Raw genomic sequence first — 20,862 nt, forward strand, 5'->3', positions numbered from 1 at the left:
TCTGTCTCTCAAAAATAAACATTAAAATAAACAAACAAATAAATAAATAAAATTGAATTTAAAATACAAAACCCTGGAAAAAAGTAACACCATTAGTATTTCTTTGAAAAAGTTTTTTGCTTGTTTCTCTGCATATTTACATTGAGGTTCAAAGATAGATTTGATAGCTGTGGGCACTTAAGGGGAGATGAGTAATAGCAAGTGAAAAAGGGACAGAGAAGTAGAGTACTTGAATCTGCTAAAGACAAACTTGAATGATTTAATAATACTGGATAGCTAGCAGTATCTTTGCAAAAGTTTTAAGTGTCTTTTGTTTTTATTTTTGCTTTTTTGCCAGTCCTAAGGATTTTGCAGGTTGGCTTGGGTCCAGTGTGATGATTAAACATTTGTTTCTTAAAAAGGGAATTGATTCTTTTGTTCTGTGTTGCTCAATTCAAGATTAAATCATGAGGGGATTTGGAAGGATAGACCGAAGTTTCATCTGGTTTGGTGAAAACAATATGTTACTACATAATTATTCCTTTGTAATAGCTCAAGAAAGTAAGAGTTCTTTTTTCCTTTTCTTTTCTTCGTCTTTTTTTTTTTTTTTAATTAAAACTCCATACAGTGCTTCTGATTAAATCCAAATCAGAGTGAACATTATGACTGGGTTTGAGGGAGCCCATCAAATCTTTCTGGCACAATTCTTTGTGGGGCCGAGAAATGACTTTTCTCCCTCTTTCTTTTTGAGATGGCAGTGTTATGGGTGCATTTATCTCTGCGTTCAGGTGCAGCAAGACAGAGATGAAGAAGAAAATCTGCCAAGCACTAGGAAACAATATTAAACAAGCACCTAGAGGAAATTGCAAAGTACTTTCTATTTTATCAGGATTTCTAATTCCAGGTATCTTACTTTGGAACTTTTGTATTACTTTGATATCACTCATAAAATGTTCCATTTCTGAAACCGCTAGATACGCAGAAATCAGTAGTCTTTTTTGGCCAATGCACAGAAAGAAGACCATAGAATACAATTTGTTGATTGTAAAAATAAATGGGTTGATTTTCTTTTCTCAGCTACCAATACAGATTTGTTCTTTGTCAAGAAAAAGTGAATGACACTTTTCTGCTCTTCTAAGTCTTTGTGGGGGGGAAAAAAAAAACACCTCTGAGGATCAAATCTCCTAGTGTTGATATAATTACTTTGCATTACTTTATCTGTTTTTTTATTTGTTATTATTATTATTATTATTATTATTATTTCATCTGTTCTGTGTCTACAGTGACCATCATTCCAAGTTTGGATGCCACAGTCAATAAAACTGGGTAACTTATTTCTGTTTTATTGTTTTAGACACCCGAGACCACTTTGCATTGTAAGAGACACAGTTTGACCAAACAAGACCTATATGCACAATGTAATAAAGGGCTTTATAATGGAGTTATTTAACAATGCTAAATGTACATTGAAACAGAACTCAGTGGTTATGTTTAATTAAAGTGGATGGGATAAGGATGATGATTTGTTTTTTATTTTTATTTTTATTTTTAATTTTCTCCCATTGCCTTCCCTCCCTCTTCTTGCCAAGCATGATGATTTATGAAAGTAAATGGAGGCTACAAAGAAAGGAGTGATAACGTGATATGTACACTTTAATATCCACCGTCTGTACCCTGATGGTGAAGTCAAGAGCACAGGGCAGTCCTTGGGCGAAGTTATATACGTGGTATGTATGGCTTTTGTCACACGTGTTATTTAAACTACATAAGTTAGGGGCGCCTGGGTGGCGCAGTCGGTTAAGCGTCCGACTTCAGCCAGGTCACGATCTCGCGGTCCGTGAGTTCGAGCCCCGCGTCAGGCTCTGGGCTGATGGCTCAGAGCCTGGAGCCTGTTTCCGATTCTGTGTCTCCCTCTCTCTCTGCCCCTTCCCCGTTCATGCTCTGTCTCTCTCTGTCCCAAAAATAAATAAACGTTGAAAAAAAAAATTTAAACTACATAAGTTAGCTTATTCAATGGTTCTTTGTCCCCCAAATAAATTGGAGACATTTGGCAAAGTTTTAGGAAAATCAAAGGAGAAAATTTGTGAGTTAATATACATAAAGCTCTTCGAAGGTGTAAATAAAGTAAGCTCTCTGCATTTGCTATTATTGTATACAGAATATTTAATGTCAACTTAAGGATATTAGTTAATATTAAATTAATATTAAGCATGTATTATGTATAATACACACACACACACACACACACACACACACACACTATAAGATTCACAAATACCGTAGGCATAGTATATTTCTTTACCATTGCATTCAATGGCAAAGAAGGGTACTACAAAGAAAATGAAGAATATAAAGCAGAATGGTAAGTGCCCTGTGACATCAGGAGTTCAGAGGAATGGAGAGGTCCTTGTGGCCCCAGGCAAGATATAGGTTTATTGATTATATGGAGGAAGATTGGAAAAGGAGGTAAACATTTCAGGAAGATAAAGAAAAAAAGAAATGGAGATAGGCCTACATGAAATATTTATAGTCTGGCTGTACTGGATGCCAGGCTAAAAAAGATGAGATTAGAAAGAAATGCCAGAATCACAGGTCTGGACTTGGCTCCATTTAGTCATTGGAATTTTCTGAGCTGTGATAAGCCAGGTTAATATTTGTGTTTCAGGAGGCTAAAATGGCAGTTATGTGTAGAGAAGAATGCCGTGGGAGAGAAATGGAAGGCTAATAAATGACTAACTGGTAAATAGGAAAATTGGTAGCAGTGGAAGTGGGGGGGAAAAAAAAAGGAATGCAATGGACATTGCTGAAGAAGAATTATTATGCTTTATTGTTTTTATATGATGTTATTTGCACACTCTGCATGTTGGGGTAAATTTCTTTGCTTATAAAGAAATTATTTCAGAATTCTTAGGGATTAGGGCCAATTTTTCATAAACACTGATTTTGTTTCTATGGCTGAAATAATTAACTAAATATGGTAAATGAAACAGCCATTTTAAAGTGTTCATAATTTAGTGAATATCTTGAAGGCTAGGGCTAGAACTTGGGGTTTCGATTAGGCTGACTGTAATTCAATTATAGGCTTTGTACTTATGTGAATTTGGGTGAGTTATTGAATTCTCTGAACCATTTGATTCTTATGTCTAAAATGTTGAATAATAAAACTGTCTCTTTGGTTGGATGAAATAACATATTTAGAATGCTCAAACATATCTGCAGCATGTAACAATTATGCAGTACATGTTAAGTATGCTTAATGCCAGGAAACTAAGTGTAAAAAAGTAGAAAGTCTACTTCTTATTATAAAGTCTATCACAGGGTCTGGTATATTGTATACTTTATTTTTCAAGCTTCAAGGATTTTATAATCTTTGTTTTCCTATTACCTCACTGATCTCTCCCTTAACCTTATTTACTTTTTTTTTTCTTCTTCTCTTCGACCTCTTTCTGTTGGTATGATCTAGAGATCAGGTCTTGGATATCTGTATGTCATCCTCTCTCTTGGTGATCTCATCCAGTCCTGTGACTTTAAATATTTTTTGTATGTTTATTTATTCTGAGAGAGAGAGAGAGAGAAAGCATGTGAGTGGAGAGGGGCAGGGAGAGAGGGAGAGAGGGAGAGAGAAAGAATCCCAAGCAGGCTCTACACTGTCAACACAAAGCCCTATATGGGGCTTGATCCCATGAACCATGAGACATTGTGACTTGAGCCGAGATCAAGAGGCAGATGCTTACTGGAGCGAGCCACCCAGGCGCCCCAGTTCTGTGACTTTAGATATCATCTATATACTGATAACTTACATGGCAGTTTTAAAGATGTGTTCTCAAATTCTTTGATCTTCCTCCCTCCAAAAGACTGAGCCTGCTTCTACTTCCCTGAGTATGGAGTATGGGCCAGACATAGTGACTGTCATCTAATGGGTGGAATATAACCAAGTGCTGGAATGTCACTTTTGAGATTGGGGTCTCCATCTTGGGTTTTCTCTCTCATCAAGTGCTCTATGTGGAGACATGTCCTGAGAAGCATTATGGAGATGTCCATATAATGAGGAAAGAGCCTCCTACCAACAGCCACACCAGAAAACAGATCCTCTAGGCCCAATCAAGTCTTGAGAGACTATAGCCTTAGCTATAACTTGATTACAACTTTATGAGAAACCCTGAGCCAGAACCACTCAGCTCAGTCATATCTGGCTTTCTAACATTGAAACTGGGTGAGACCATTATTATTATATATATATATTTTGTTTTAAGACACTAAGTTTGGGGATAATTTATTGCAGAGCAATAGGTAACTGATGTAAGCCCTGAATTTTTACCTCCAGTCAGATCTCTCTCATGAACTCCAGACTGGTATATCCAACTGCCTACTTGCTATCTCTACCCTGATAGCTCATGGACATCTTGACGTCGACATATTTAAAACTAAACTTATATTCTTTGCTCCCCTCTCCCGAGGGCCCCGGCATAACTTCCCCATGCCAGTTAATAGAAATTGTCAAGTTACTAAGTCTTCGAGATACCTTTGACGTCTATGTTCTATGCTTTCCCCCAATCTAGTAGAAAATTCTTTGGGCTCTATGTAAAAACTATCCTGATTCGACCCCTCACCACCTCATTGCCACCACTCTGCAACAAACCAACCTCATCTCTTTCCTGGATCGTTGCAAGAAACTTCTTATTGTCTTTCAGCTTCTAACCTTGTATTTCTGCCCTACTATATCTTCTCAACACAGGAGACAGTTATCCTTCAACAATATATCTTTATTCTTTTAAATTTGAGTCAGTTTCCAGTTCTGTTAATGGTAGAGTTACTTGTATCAGACTAACTTTCTTGTAGATAGCAATTTTAAACTCTGGCATAATATTTTTTAAACATTTTTTTAAACTTTATTTTTTTATTTGTTTGTTTATTTATTTATTTATTTAGAGAGAGAGAGAGAGAGAGAGAGAGAATGAGCAGGGGAGGGGCAGAGAGAGAGGGGGACAGAGGATCTGAAGCAGGTTGTGTGTTGACAGCAGCAAGCCCCACGTGAGGTTCAAGCTCATGAACTGTGAGATCATGACCTGAGCCAAAGTCAGATGCTTAGCCCAGTGAGCCACCCAGGTGCCCTCAAGATATTTCTTTTAATGTTTATTTATTTTTTAAAGAGAGGGGTGGGGAGGGGCAGAGAGCAAGGGAAACAGAATCCAAAGCAGGCTCCAGGCTCTGAGCCTTCAGCACAGAGCCTGATGTGGGGCTTGAACTTGTGGGCCAGGGGATCATGACCTGAGTCGAAGTTAGGCTTAACAGACTCAGCCACCCAGGGCCCCCCCCCCCCCAAAATATTTTTTAAACAGCTATTTGAAGGTACTAGAGAATAATGCAAAGTAGGCAGACACAGAGAAGAATTTGACGTTGGAAAGAAGGGTGCCATACCAGGTAACAGGCATTCTTACAAAGCTTTTCTGCCTGAGGGCAATATCTAATTAAAATGTGGTGTCCTTGAATAAAACTGAGCGGAAACCAGTCTTATTGGCCTGTAATTTCAAAGAAAGGAGTTAGGAGGTATTAGAGTGTCTAGAAGCTAGGAGAAGAAGGCCTGGAGATGGAGCCACTCATGCAAGACCCCCTCAAACCTGTGATTTCCTAAAATTCATATATAGAGAGCATATAACAAAAAGTCCAGAGGAAATCAACAACTTGATGGCTGAAAACATTGAGCGTAGGTTACAGCTATTGACCTATACTGGGAAGACAGAGTTTGGTGGTTCTTGCCAAGTAAAAAGTAAACACCTTGGGCTTTCCTTTGGAACCTATGACATTCCTCATATTATATGCAAATACTGTGTTCCTTGATTTGCCCAAATGCAGGCATGAGTGCGCTCCTTGCTCTCTGTCTCTCCATATATTGCCTCCGCAAGGTATAAAATCAAGGCTTTAAAAATTCAGTATGATCAGCCAGTAATTTAACTGTTAGGAAAAAAAAAATCACCCCTTCTCATAGGAAGATAACAGAAACAAGAATCTCCAAGCACAATAACAAATATAAAATAAAAATTTATTACATAAAGCAGAATATGAGCTACTATCAAAAATGAAAGCAATCAATATCAATAGATCATGAAAATAGTAGACAATTAATAGTCAAGGACATTCAAGTATCTATCACAAGGACTTAATTTAAAAGATGGTCATAAAGAGAGTGAACAGATGGGAAATATCAGTAGAGAAATGGAAACTATAAAAAACCAAATAGAAATTCTTGAAACGGAAAATTCAGCACCTAAAAAAAGTTCTGTGGATGGATTTAGCAGCAGATTAGAGTTAGCAGATAAAAAGTTGTGGTAGGCAGAATACTGCTCCCCTAAAGTGTCCACATCCTAATCCCTGGGACCTGTAAGTATGTTCTTGTGATGTTGTGATTTATATTTTTATTTATTTTTTTTATTTTTTTAACGTTTATTTCTTTTTGGGACAGAGAGAGACAGAGCGTGAACGGGGGAGGGGCAGAGAGAGAGGGAGACACAGAATTGGAAGCAGGTTCCAGGCTCTGAGCCATCAGCCCAGAGCCCGACGCGGGGCCCAAACTCACGGACCGCGATATGGTGACCTGAGCTGAAGTCGGACGCTTAACTGACTGAGCCACCCAGGCGCCCCTGATGTTGTGATTTATAAAATAAATATATATGTGATCTTCATCCCAGTTTTTGGCTTGGGGTTCCTGTAGTCCTGCAATTTCCTAAGTGGTAAGAGTGATAAAGGTGAAATGGCTGTCTTTTGTTATTCATAACAAGTCCCTTTCTACCACACCAGAGTTTATGTTAATAAGGTCACTTTTGAAAAGCCCCTGGGTTATGTAAGGAGGAGGGATGTTGCCAGGGAGACCAACTTGGAGGAGAGGGTTGGAATTTTCTGTTCCACCATTTGACCTCTGGGAAGGGGAAAAGGGATAGAGATTGAGTCAACCACCTGTGGCCACTGATTTAATCCATTATGCCTAAGTAATGAAGCCTCCATAAAACCCCTAAAGGACAGAATTTGGAGATTTTCCAGATTGGTGGTTACATGGAAGGTGCTGGAAAACCTGTGGCCCAGAGACAGAATGGAAGCTCCCTGCCCCTTCCCACATACCTTACCCTATACATTTCTTTCATCTGGTTGTTCCCGAGTTGTATCTTTTTGTAATAAACCTGCAATCCAGTAAGAAAATGTTTTGCTGAGTTCTGCGAGGCACTCTAGCAAATCAATCAAACACAAGGAGAGGGTCGGGGTGATGTGGTTTTGGATTGGTGGGGAGCGAGGGTGTCCAGAGCCTATGGCCAAGAAAGAATTCTTGAGACGTCTTTGGTTCAAAAAGGTGATTTTATTAAAGTACAGGGACAGGACCCACGGGCAGAATGAAATGCACTGGGGTTGTGAGGAGTGACTCATTATATACTATGGAGTTGGGACAGGTAAAGACAAAAGGGAAGTTTCTAAAAGGACTTTCATATACTAAAGAGGACTCATAAGATACTGGAGTCCTAGCTATTGTCAAACTAAGGTTGTCTTTCCCTCTAGCAACTCATTAACATTAAGATTGGGGTTTCCTGGAAGAATGTCATACTCTGCCTGCCTCAAGTATTTGCCAATGGGCCGCAGGTTATAAGGAAATTTAATTTTAACTACATTTCATTCTGTCTTTGTCTCCCACATGAAGAAGTATTAAGTGTAAATGATAAAGGAGTCACACAGGAGGAAGCAAATTTTTCCTTTCTAGTTACATGGCAAAATAATTTTTCACATGGAATTAAGCCAACAAACTTTAAAACAGGGAGATTACTCTGGATTATCCAGGTGGTCCTTGTGTAATCACATCGGCCTCTAAAAGTGAAAGTAGACCAGAAATTTGAGACAATGGAAGAAGACAGAAAAGATACGAAGTAGGAGACACATATGACTCAATTTGTTGGCTTTGAAAACAGAGGAAGGAAATCACATACTGAGGCAAACAGGTAGCGTCTACAGTCTGGGAGTGACCCTTGACCAATGGTCAGCAAAGAAATAGCGACCTCAGTTTCACAACCGAACAACTGATCTCTGCATCTGCAGAGTAGACGCATCTGCAGACGCATCTACAAAGTAACTTGTACAGGAATTTCACAGAAGCTCTATTCCTAATTGCCAAAAAACCAGATATAGCTCAAATGCCCATCAAAAGGATTGCCAATAGCAAATTACGGTATCTGTACAATGAAATACCACTCAAGAACAACAACAACAACAAAAGAATCACCTACTGATACAAACAACATAGGCAGATCGCAAAAACATTACGTTAAGTGAAAGAAGCTAGACACAAAAACCCACAGACAGTTCGAATCTATTTATATGAAGTTCAAGAACAGGTAAAATAATCTACGTTGAAAGAAGTCAGAAAAACAGTTGCTCATGGAGGAGGAGATTGAAAGTTCCCAAAAGAAGTTTCTGGAGTTAGAGAAATGTTCTGTATCATATTTGGGAGCGGAGTTGAGTATTTACATTTATGTACAACTTATTGAATTATACACTTAAATATGCATTTGCGTACCTTTACTTTAACCGTAATCAACAACACAACAAAACAAAAAAATAAAAGCTAACATCCATCCTCTGTTAAAAATGCTGTGATGGCTCCCCATTCCACTCAGACAAAAGTAGAATAAAATACAATGGACCAGAGAGACCTCGTCTGGCGTCATTACCTCCTGATCTCTTTCATGTACTTTCTTCCAGCCATGCTCCCCTCCCTGCTGTTTTCTGAAGATGATGCCTTAAGGACTTTGCTTTAACTGTTCTTCCTGCCTGGAATGTTCCTATTATCAATATCTGCTTCACTAATTCCCATTCTTTGAACTATTTTAAGTATTTGTTCATACCTCTTCTGAGGACTATCTTGATCATACTGTTTAATGCTTCAACTTGTTCTCCATCCTCTTATTCCCTACCTTTTACTTTAATTCATAGCACTTATCACCTTCTACTATAATGTGTCATTGACTTATTAATTACAATTATTGTTATTCTCTATTTGCCTGCTTATAATGTAAACTCCACAATGATTGAAATCTTTGGTTTTTTTTTTTTATTCATTAATAGATTCCAGGATCTTCTTCTTCCTTTTTTTTATTTTATATTTTATTTGAGAGAGAGAGCAGGAGAGGGGCGGAAGGAAACAAAGGGAGAAAGAGAATCTTAAGCAGGTTCCACGCTCGGCGCGGAGCCCGAAGCAGGGCTCGATCTCAAGATCTTGAGATCATGACCTGAGCCGAAATCGAGTCAGACTCTTAACTGACAGAGCCACCCAAGCACCCCTCCCCAGCTTCCTAAAAGTGTTTGACACATAACCAGTGCTCCATGACCACTTTCATATCCAGTGAATGTATGAATAGGAGGAAATAAAAACAGTATGAAGCCTTCACCATCACTCATTCAATAACTTTTTTTTTTTAGCTCCTACTATGTTACTATGTGCATATTATTGAGAGCAGAGGAAAAGCCTTCTATTTTCAGAATTTCAGGTTATTTTATGGGCATTCTGGGAGCCTGGAGCCTGAGAGGTTTTAGTTTGTTTGTTTTTGTTATTTTACATACTTATTCAGTCTTCATGCATTGGTTCTATTCCTTATAGCATTCTATATAAAAATCTCTGGTTAAATTAGTCCATTTACCTTTCATAATCTTATTCTTCTTGTCAAAACACCAATATTCAATGCAGTAAAAGTAAACCTGTGTTCTAAACAGGTTTTGTTTTTCTTATTTCTTGTTAAAACACAGGTACTAAACAACTACATACCAAAGGGAATGAACTGAAAGTTTCTTGCTATGAAAGGAATAAAACAAATTTTATATCAATTTTTCTAAGTTTTCCTTGGAATTTTATGTATGAAAATAGGACTTGTTTGTATATTATCCACACGAACCTAATAACATACTTTTATAAGATTGCTAGATAGAGATTTAAAAAAATTATTTTGGGGAGCCGGGGTGGCTCAGTCGGTTAAGCAGCTGACTGTGGCTCAGGTCATGATCTCATGGTTTGTGATTTTGAGCCCCGTGTGGGGCTCTGCACTGACAACTCGGAACCAGGATCCTGCTTTGGATTCTGTCTTCCTCCCTGCCCCACCCCCCAGCTTTCTCTGTCTCTCAAAAGTGAATCAAACATTAAAAAAATTTTTTTTTAATTATCTTGATATTCTCTCTGGTATATTTATTGAAAACAGTAACAAGAAAACAACAACATCAACTCTTTTCTCCCAAAAGAATGTAACAGAAACTTTTTCATTCAATTGTGTGTGCACATGCGTCTGATAGTACTTGGAAGAAGAAAAGGAAGAATCAATGATACCATAATATTAACTTTATCATTTTGGAAGCAGGAGTGTCATAGGCAGATATATAAAGGTTCCTTGCATGTATCTTTCTTGATGGAAAACTGAAGTTAGGAGATTTGAACATATGGTATTTAGTGCTTCATGGGTTTTGGTTTTGTACTTTTCACTCAAAATGGTGGTCAATATCAAGTGACTTTTCAAGATAGATTCTCATGAGGCACTCTTGGATTCAGGTCATTTTCTTTCAGTTCTGTAAATTACTCCACTCGCTCTCATGTATCAGGTTATATCCTCGGGGTTCTTTCCTTTTTCTCTCCCTTCCTTCACCAACATTTATCAGAAAATATAGTACTGGGGGAGAGTTGGAAATACATGTTTACTACTCAGGAGGAACTCAATATAGACATATAAAAATATACTGTAATCAGATATTTGGAAAGTAGACATAAATGTGCATATATTCCCATTGCAGTGGAATGACTAACTTTGAGGCCAGTAGGAATTTGTTGGGTAACTTAAAAAGGAATTCTGCTAGACATCATACAATGCACAGGACAGCCCCCGGCCCTTACGACAATAAATTCTTATGGCTAAAATATCAACCCTTAGACTCATGTGAGAAACCCTTAGATTCATGTGATCAAATTTGCTAGAATTATCTAATTTTTTTTTTCTTTTGGATATGCTCCCAACCTCTCTATTTCATTGTACTTTGTTATGCTGGTGAGTGTATTTTATCTTTGAATGTTTTACAGTGTCTACTTTATGATCAGGAGAGAGTTAGCTAGTTAGAGGTAAAAAAAATCACCTGGACAGTTGTTATTTATAAACCCTTTTACAGTATACCCTCACCATGTGAGAGTGATCAACGTTTTACCAGTAAGAAGTCTGTAGCTAAGAAAATTACTCTAGTTTAACCATCTAGGTACCTTAATTCTTTTGACTTAAAATCCCATTCTGTTTTGCCCTTTTGTCTATGAAATTCCAGGTGTTAAACAAATTTAGCACTAAGGAAAACAGAGTTGAGAGGATAAAATATACTTGGCTTTCATTCAGAAATTATTAATTTGTTAAGTAACTGTACTATTTATCTCATTGACTGGAAAGGTTGCTATCAACCAACACTGAGATTATTGGCCAATTATAAACATGGACTACAGCAATGGTTTATAACAGGACTTTAATATTTGTAATATGATTATATAATTTCCTTGCTTTTAGAAATGTACACTGAAGTATTCAAGGGTAATTGGCCACGATAATTGTGACCTACTTCAAAAAGGCTTAGATGGGCAGAGTAAATGTGGTAACATGTCAACAACACACGAAACTAGTTCATAAAGGAGTACTATTTTTGCAAATCTTCCATTCAGATTTTCAAGTTATTTCATAACAATAAAGTTGAAGAAAAAAAAAAGACACTGAGGGTTTACCAAATGCCAAGAAGGCATTCTGATAGATATTTGGGATATAAAGATGAACGGGATGCAAAGACAGGTAATTTCAAGACTCTTTAATCTCCCCTGTGAAAACAGGAAATTAAACAGGAATTCTAAAATGTTGTCACAAGTGCTACAACCCAAGGAGCTCTATTCTGCCTTTTCCTAAGGTTCGGCCTATTCCCTGCCTCACCTGCCCTCCCAAAGGATAGTAGGGGAGTCTCCACCTTCGCATGTTGCCTTAAGGCTAAGCCTTGTGATTATTCTTAGTCACAGTTTTTCCTATGGGATGGACCATCAAAATAATTATGCTTTCAGGCCATTGCTGATGGCCTGTGACCTACATTTGCTGCCGAAGAAGAATCTCAGAACACTCAACATATATGCGGGCAGATTAAGATTTTAACTATGGGGTGTAGTTTTCTGGACAGTCAACACCAACTAGCCTATAAATCCCGGTGCCTGACTCTCAAAGAACTATTCTGGTCACCCAAGAAATTCTAGCATCTCACTCCAGGGTTTTCAACGGGGCAGGGAAAAGGAATGGCTCTATAAAGGAGCATTCAGAATCACTGTCTGCAGGAGACAACCAATGTGGTCCCTCTACCACTGTACCCATTAGGAGTCACTGCGCATAGGAAGGCTGCTGTTCAGAGCAGTGTGTAGTGATGTGGAAGAGGACAGGGCAAAATACAGTTTGGCCCTCACTGATCTAGTCTAAAGTTCTCATTTTACAGCTAGGAAAAACTTTTCCCAAGAAAGGTAAAATGGCTTTACCAAGATTTTGCAATTAATACGCTGAACTATATGAAATTGACATTTTTTTAGGTTAGAAAGTAGCAAAGGAAGGGTCTTTCCAACACACAATGCTTTTGGCTTGATATACAAAACAAAGTAGTTTCTGGAAGGTTCTCCAATGGCTGGTTCTCTATTTTATTTATTTTTTAATTTTTAAAAATGTTTTTATTTATTTTGGAGAGAGAGAAAGAGACAGAGTGAGAGTGGGGGAGGGGCAGAGAGCGAGGAAGACACAGAATCCGAAGCAGGCTCTGGGCTCTGAGCTGTCGGCACAGAGCCCGACGCAGGGCTCAAACTCACAAACCATGACTTCATGACCTGAGCGGAAGTTGGATGCTCAACCAACAGAGCCACCCAGGTGCTCCCATCCTCTGTTTAAATTAAAACATTTTCTTGGCAGTCAGGGCCATCACATATGGTCATACTCATTGCGCAGGGCACAGTTTCAGGAGGCACTGTTTACATATTCTATAATGCAAAAGGCAGAATTTTCACATCTTACATTAAAAAACAAGTTAACGGCCATACTCTTTTAAAACTTGTTTCTTTTCCTAGATATCTGATATCAATATCCATTAATTATTTCTATCCCCATTTCTTGATACTGACTTACCTTCCACATCTCCTCAACTTCCTTCCTTTATGGCTTCTCTTTTCTACAGTTTCTCGTGGACTACTCGTTGTCTTTGACCGCCAACTTATTCTCCTCACATAGCTCTATATTCCTTCTCTCCTTCTCTTTAATAAGGATCATCTCACTTTCCTTCATTCTCTTTTCTCTGTGAGCTATGTCATCCAAATGATTCTTTGTTCAACCTAAAGTTAAATTACCCACCAATTTGTGATTGTAAGATAGCTCATATCCAAAGCAGAGAAACCAAAACACAAAACGAGTAACATTAAGAGTGGGCTCTCTTTTCTCCTCAAATATTTCGGAATATGTAGATGACTTTGATCTTTTATCTTTTTTATTTCTGTATTTCACTCTACTTTTAAGTTAAACCACTAGAATTTTTTTTTTCAGCAAAAGTAGGACCAACCAATTTGATGTTTTATTGATTTTGAAATACCATGCTTTCTCAGATTTTACATGCTATGCTTTGATGGCATGGCTGTGGGGTTCTATATTTCAGCATAAAGCCTTAGTAATACTCTTGGGGATGGAAGGTCTGCTGCTCTTTTGTTGTTGCTGTTTGTTTATCATTTTTTTTTTCCTGACTAGGAGGAAGTCAATATAAATAGATATATGCATTTTATTACAAGTTACCTACTACAGGAGGGAAATAGTACTGTCAGACACAGTTTATTTATTTTCCCTTTTTTTCCCCTTCCTTTCATCAAGATCCAGCATAGATACCAACATTTGGAAAGAATAAACATTGGGGAAATAAAATAACCATGATATCCATATATATATCCATATATATATCCGTGTGTGTGTGTGTGTGTATATATATATATATCCATGTGTTTGTGTGTGTGTGTATATATATATATATATATATATATATATATAATAGCTGCAAAATTTCCCTTATGCATTGCTGCAGAACTTTATGGCAGTTTTTGTTTAAGCTCATGGATTTATTAGAAGTTACTAATTGGATGTTCAGTTCCAATGCCCTATTTTGGTACGAATTTTATCTACATTCCATTGACTGATGAAAACCACATTTTCTTAGCATATCTACTTTAGCAGCAGGACTCAAAATGTCATAGGAAAGAAAAAAGAGTGCTAGCAAGGACTTTGCCTACAAGGAGATTTCCTTTGGCATGCTGTTCAATAAGATACAGATTAAGATGGCCAGACATCCTGGATTGTCCATTCCAATTTTAATTGAATTCACTTTACAAATAGCGTTTTTTTTTAATTGAAGTGTAGTTGACACACAACGTTACATTAGCTACAAATGGTTTTTTAATGGTCTAAAAATTATGAGACAGTGAACTGGACTCAGCAGGAGATAAACAGATGGGATATACTTCTTCCCATAAGTAGTCTAGTTTGATTGGGTTTGGAGGTGGCAATAAAACTTGTACATATGTGACTATTACAGGAGACAAAGTGAATGGGTTTTGTAAAAGGGCTATCCGTTCAGTGCTATAATGTAAAGAGCCCAAATGGGAGGGGATGGCATTCTTTAAGAACCACGGGGGTATTATTCAGTCTTCATGGAAGGAGCTATCTTTGAAATGAACATTGGAAGAAACGAAGTTTACACAAAGTGAGAAAGACAGGCGTATCAGGAGGAGGGAAAAGTGTGAACCAAATGCAGGTCTAATTTTGCCAGCAATTGGGGGTTTATGAAGGCTTTTGAGAGAAATTGCAGTAGTGTTTTAGACAGAAATGTAACAAAGGCTTAATACACATCCCTGTATAATCTAGACCCAACCTACTTATTTACTCTGCCATTTTTCTTTCTCTGCTAAGACAATAAGTAGAACCTTGGAAAATTCCAAAACTTAAGGCATGGACATAGGATTATAAGTAGAAAAAAAATGGCTGCGTAAAAACGAAACTATAAGAAAAATACTTAGGGAGTAAGCTAAGAGAAAACGATATAAGGAGCACCTCTCAGCTTCTGAGCTTAGCATAATCTTGATACCAAAACTTGAAAAGTACAGTAAGAAAGAACATTACAGGCCAATGAAGTAAAAAATTCTGAATGAGTTAGATGTAACTGGAACCTAGGTACTTATAGAAAGAAAAATGACCAAGTAAGGTTTATTCCAACAATGCAAGGATAGTTTAAAGTTTAAAAATTGAGTACTGTAATTCATCACAGTAATAAAGGTAAAAACCATAATGATATGATAGTATTAATAGATGCAAAAGAAATATTTGATAAAATTCAACACCCACTTATAATAAAAACTCTCAGCAAACTGGAAATTGGAGGGAACTTTCTTAACACAACCAAGGATATCTATAGTTTAGAGGCTTTTGCTACAGGCTTTCATGGAATGATGTGGTGGCTCAAACGAAGGAATGAAGAAGTGGGGGACTCCGTGTAAACTGGTTTTTTTACAAGGCTTAGCTATGGTGGGAAAAGGAGAACAAGCAAGATAGTTCCAAGATATTAGGAAGGTTATTTTTTTTTAATTTTATTTATTTTTGTTACTTTGAAAATGGGGAAAAAATTGACCTACTTATGATTTCCTAAATAGACCATGCCCTTTTACTTCTTGTGTTTTACCTGTTGTATATATTTGGGTGCTGAAAAGAAAGAGGTGCACACAAAATATTTAACTGGAGAGAGCGCAGTAGGGACTATTTACAAAAGGGTGGGAAAGGTCAGGGAAACCAACCAAAGATATTGAGCTACATAAGGTACATACTGGAAAGTTGTTACCAGAAACCAGTGAGCATTATAGCCATGAGAATGAGGTGGCCTGACAAAATTACTACTCTGAGCTCTCTTTCTTCCCACCCTCCACTAGCCTCCAGGAGTCACCATTGGCTGACCCCAGCAGAAGCCAGGAGGACGAGAAAGCCTGGGTAATGCAGGTCATAAAGAGATGGGCAGAAGGGAGATCTAGAAACGCAAATTAAAAATAACTAGCAAACACATGCTATTCTCTAATTGTAATGCCCTTCCCTATTTTTTATCTGTCAAAATCCTGATCACTCAATTCATGAGGAACATTCTCTGTGGAATTACAGTGCTTCCCAACAAAGAGAACTGGTCTTTTCTCTTATATGAATGCATGCATCTGTGGAAAGAATATTTATTCATGCAAACATGTGACAGACACAGTAATAATATGTATTATTTGCCTACTTTATTTCTAAAATCTTTTAAGGTAGATAGTATATCTAGGCTTAGCAGGTTGAGCAAGCTGTCCACATGTACAGAGCTGGTGGTTGGCAATTTTGCTGATTCCATACTGCCTCCATCACTCCATACTCCCATGGTGCTTTGTGTATGGATCAGATGGAGCACTTTAACATTGCATTTGTTAAAATTAAAGCAAGAAAAACATATATGTAGCACATGATGATCTCAAAATGTCAATAGAAAGGCACCTCATCATGGTACCTTTCATCACTGGGAAAGTGTGAGCTTCTCTGAGACAAGGAGCTCGGGCTAGGTTCAGACTTGGTATCTGTCCAGTGACAGATGGAATGACAGCAAAGTATGGAGCTCCTAGTTCCGTATATTAGGCAGGTCTGTTTTTGTTGCAAATGATAGAAATCCTCCTGAAAGTACTTCAAGCAATAAAAGACAAGGTATTAGTCCATATGGTTAGGAAGTCCAAAGTGAATCCAGTTTAAATAAGAGTTCAATGATGTTTTCAGGGCTTCTCTTTCCCTATCTCTTTAGCTTTTCCTTGTCTATTGGCTCAATTTTCCCCTTCTGACAAGTTCTCTGTACTGTCATTGACAGCCTTAGGTTTATATGGCCCTGTCTTAGCACATCCAGTTGAATGAGAACTGCTTTCCAATATCCCCTTATCAATTTAAGAAGGCATCTGTTTTGCCTTGCTTATTTATTAAGTGCTCACCCCAGGGCCAATTACTGTGATAGGAAAGTTTGTCACAATAATTGGTCATGCATGGGTTACACGTTCACCACAAAGAATGAGGGAGTATTTGTAGAATGTTAGAAAAATAATGAGATTTAATGGGAAATGTGCTGGGTAGTCCCGAAAAATAGCTATCACAATCCTTACTGGCTCTCCTTATCAAATCTATTTTCAAATTAAATACATTCTTCTTTCAAAGCATCGTTTGTTTGGTTGGTTTGGTTTGCATTCCAGATCCTCCATCAATCTTCTCAGGAAATAATTAGCGTGATTCCAATTATTACGATGATTAGAACTATGGTATTTTCACTCTTGTGAAAAATCCTTCTTACCATGGTTAATTTGGCACAACGAATCTATATTACAGCTTACCCATGTGGTCACTCTAACAAGCATAGGAATGGCTTCATACAGAAAGATGTGTTAGATTAATCTTCACTTTCTTTCAGAGGACTCTCAGTCATTGATGTGCACCGAGAACTTACACTACTTTTCTCCTCTGTCTACTGTATCGATATTGTTTACATGTTTTGAGTCAACAAGAATCTGATGAAAGCTGAGGACCTACTCCCTAGAAAAATGCGCATATAAACATAACATGGATTTTTAAAATGGAATCCTGGGGTATTCACGAATTTCTGATGTGGAGAGCAACTTAGGACATGGGGGAGAGCAAAGTAGAGGTCCACCCAGAGAGTTGGTGCCTTAGCCAAGTAGTATGCAAATCTGTTGGCTTCATTCTGCAAGCTTTCAGAATGTTTTGCAGAGGTGACGCATACCGGATTTGCATTTTAATTGCATTACTTTGTTTATAGAGAAGAAATGAATTTGAGGTTATGGAAAAGGCAGGTACAAGAGAGATCAGTACAGAGACTGGCTGAACTTGATAATTTACAGCAAGTGGGTCTAGGGTAGAAGAACTCCATGATGCATCTCCATTTCCCAGATGGATTGTGGTGGCATTAACCGAGAACAGAAGTATCGGTGGGGAGCTGCATTGGCAGGTTATGATGAGCTCTATCATAAATCCCTGCAATTTAAGGTGTACAAAGTAAGGTGGGACAGTTGGCTATGCAGGATAGACGGTCACAATGATACTCTGGAATCATCATGTAGAACAATGCCTCTTAAACATTAGCATGCTTGAGAATCACTTGGAGGGCATGTGGAAATGGGTGGCCAGACCCCATTTCTAGAGTTTTTGATTCAGTAGATCTGTAGGGAGGCTAGAGAATATGCATTTCTAATAGTTTCCCAGGTAATGCACATGCTGTTGGTCTGGAGACCACAGTGGGAGACACCAATGAAGATGATTTCTATTGTTGGGAATTTCTGCCTGACTTTCTGTCTTCTTGTAAGAGCATCCTTTCAATACCTCTCCCCTGCAAACTTCCTTTGGAAGATTGCTCCTCACTTATGCCAACCATTCTATTTTTGGTTTTCTGCTACTATTCATTCATGTGTGATTACACATGAAACTATCTATGTAGAAAACCAATTTCATTGAAACATTGACTAGAATGGTGGTTGCCAAGAGCTGGGGGCAGGGGGAAATAGGGAGATGTTGGTCGAAGGGAAAAAACTTCCAGTTATATTATGTGTAAGATCTGAGGATCTAATGTACAGCATGGTGACTTTAGTTAATGGTACGGTATTACTAATTGTATACTTGAACGTTGCTGAGAATAGATCTTAAGTGTTCCTACCACGTGTGCACGTGCACACACACAGACACACACACGTTAACTATGTGAGATGATGGTGTGCTAATTATCCTTACTTTGGTAATCCCACTCAATCTGTCTATCTCAAATCATTATTTTGTACGCTTTAAATATACACATTTATACGTCAATTATTCCTTAATAAAGCTGGAAAAAATTGTAAAGAAAATGAGACCACCACACAGAGAGAAGAAAGAAAAAAGGAATAAAGGGAAGGAAAATGGAAGGAGAAAAAAAAAGAGAAGAGAAAACAAAAACAAGAAAGAGTAACAAGAGTAACAATCTTTGAATCCTGTCTTTTCCTAAAGTTGGGTCCAACACTTGCTTTCTCAATTACTTGAACAATAAATTCCCTTCCTCTCTTTAGCCAGGTACAATGTGATCTTGTCACTTTCTATGAAAACAATCTTTATACACTTTATTTATTTATTTATTATTTATTTTGAGAGAAAGAGAGAAAAGGAGAGAGAGAGCGAATGCACAGGAGCAGGGGAGGGGCAGAGAAAGAGGGGGAGAGAGAGAGAATCCCAAGTAGGCTCCACTGTCAGTGCAAAGCCTGACACGGGGCTCGATCACACGAACCGTGAAACTGTGGCCTGAGCCTAAATCAAAAGTCAGATGCTTAACCAATGGAGCCATCCAGGCACCCCTAGTCTTCTTCTATTTTTTTTGAAGACTTTTTGAGATTCCAATTCCCACATTATATATATTCAGGTTAGTAAAGCAAATTGGTCAGTGTTCCTTCTCTAAAAAATTCAATATTATGTATATTAAAATAAAATCGACAGGGGCGCCTGGGTGGCGCAGTCGGTTAAGCGTCCGACTTCAGCCAGGTCACGATCTCGCGGTCCGTGAGTTCGAGCCCCACATCAGGCTCTGGGCTGATGGCTCAGAGCCTGGAGCCTGTTTCCGATTCTGTGTCTCCCTCTCTCTCTGCTCCTCCCCCGTTCATGCTCTGTCTCTCTCTGTCCCAAAAATAAATAAACGTTGAAAAAAAATTTTTAAAAAAATAAAATAAAATCGACATAATACAAATTTTCTTTTCATACTTAAATTCGTGCTCTTGTTGCCACAACTTTCATGGAGACCACGGCTGTGTTGTAAGGCATTTTGTTGATTTGGTTATCTTGGCATAAACACTAATCTAGTTAGAAACGTAGATGTTGGTAGATTTAGCCTGTGGCATATGTGCTGGAACGGGCAGCGTTTAATAGCATCTTCTCTGATGGTGGTGTTGTTATTGCTATTGATTTAGAGGGAGACATTCAGACCTCTATCCTGTATTAACTTTGCAAGCAGCACTGATTAACATGTACAGTTGTTCTGACTATATTTTCCGGTAGTACAATGACATTAATAGGAATGAGATCACCTGAGGCGCATTAATTAATACTTAAGAGAAAAAATTTAACCTATTTGCCCTCTTCATTCCCTCAACTGGATAGATGATAGGTTTCCATGAATAAAATTTAGCGTGCTGCTGTGCTGTACGCAATGTGAATTACCTTCTTCTCGGCGCCAAAGAAATTTAGTGAAACATGCAAAACCTTCAGATAGTACCAGATCTTATTTTTGGTTTCCTTGAATTCTTCCTCTGGTGTGCTTGTGGTGTTTAAAGGGATTTTAAAGCACTCGGCTTTTTGTGGAAAAGAAAACCTTAGATTGACAATGACCTGAAAAAGTTTCCCCTACTGCTTATACTACTGACTATGTAAAACTGTTAATACAGATACAATTACTGTTAATTCCTCCTGGCTGTTATGGCCTCCCCAAGATCTTGCTGACAGTTGAAGAAGAAGGATGAATGCTTAATATTTATCTTGTTCAGATAGAATATTTCTGATCCTAAGAAAAATACTGGAATATTACCTTTGGATGAAACCTACTATCCCAGTGACAAACAGGAACTTAATAATCTACCATTACTGAATGAAGATAACAAATGACATTTCACTTATTTTCAAGACACCATTTCACAGAAGCTCTGGAGGGAGGGGATATTTTATGTCCACAGTAACAAAAAAAAAACACAAAAAAATCAAGAATTGGGTACAAACCCTG

General features: G+C 37.9%; 1 long non-coding RNA gene across 1 annotated transcript; it reads left to right on the forward strand.

The window, feature by feature from the left end:
* The first annotated feature begins 650 nt into the window (after positions 1–650).
* Positions 651–16,119, forward strand: LOC121029193 (uncharacterized). The gene is made up of 3 exons (XR_005789633.1): positions 651–883; positions 1,569–1,706; positions 15,999–16,119. It is a non-coding gene; the product is annotated as an uncharacterized LOC121029193 (long non-coding RNA).
* Positions 16,120–20,862: the final 4,743 nt, after the last annotated feature.

The sequence above is a fragment of the Herpailurus yagouaroundi genome, unplaced genomic scaffold (assembly GCF_014898765.1).
Source record: "Herpailurus yagouaroundi ecotype Mexico unplaced genomic scaffold, PumYag 139, whole genome shotgun sequence".
NCBI classification, from domain to species: domain Eukaryota; kingdom Metazoa; phylum Chordata; class Mammalia; order Carnivora; family Felidae; genus Herpailurus; species Herpailurus yagouaroundi.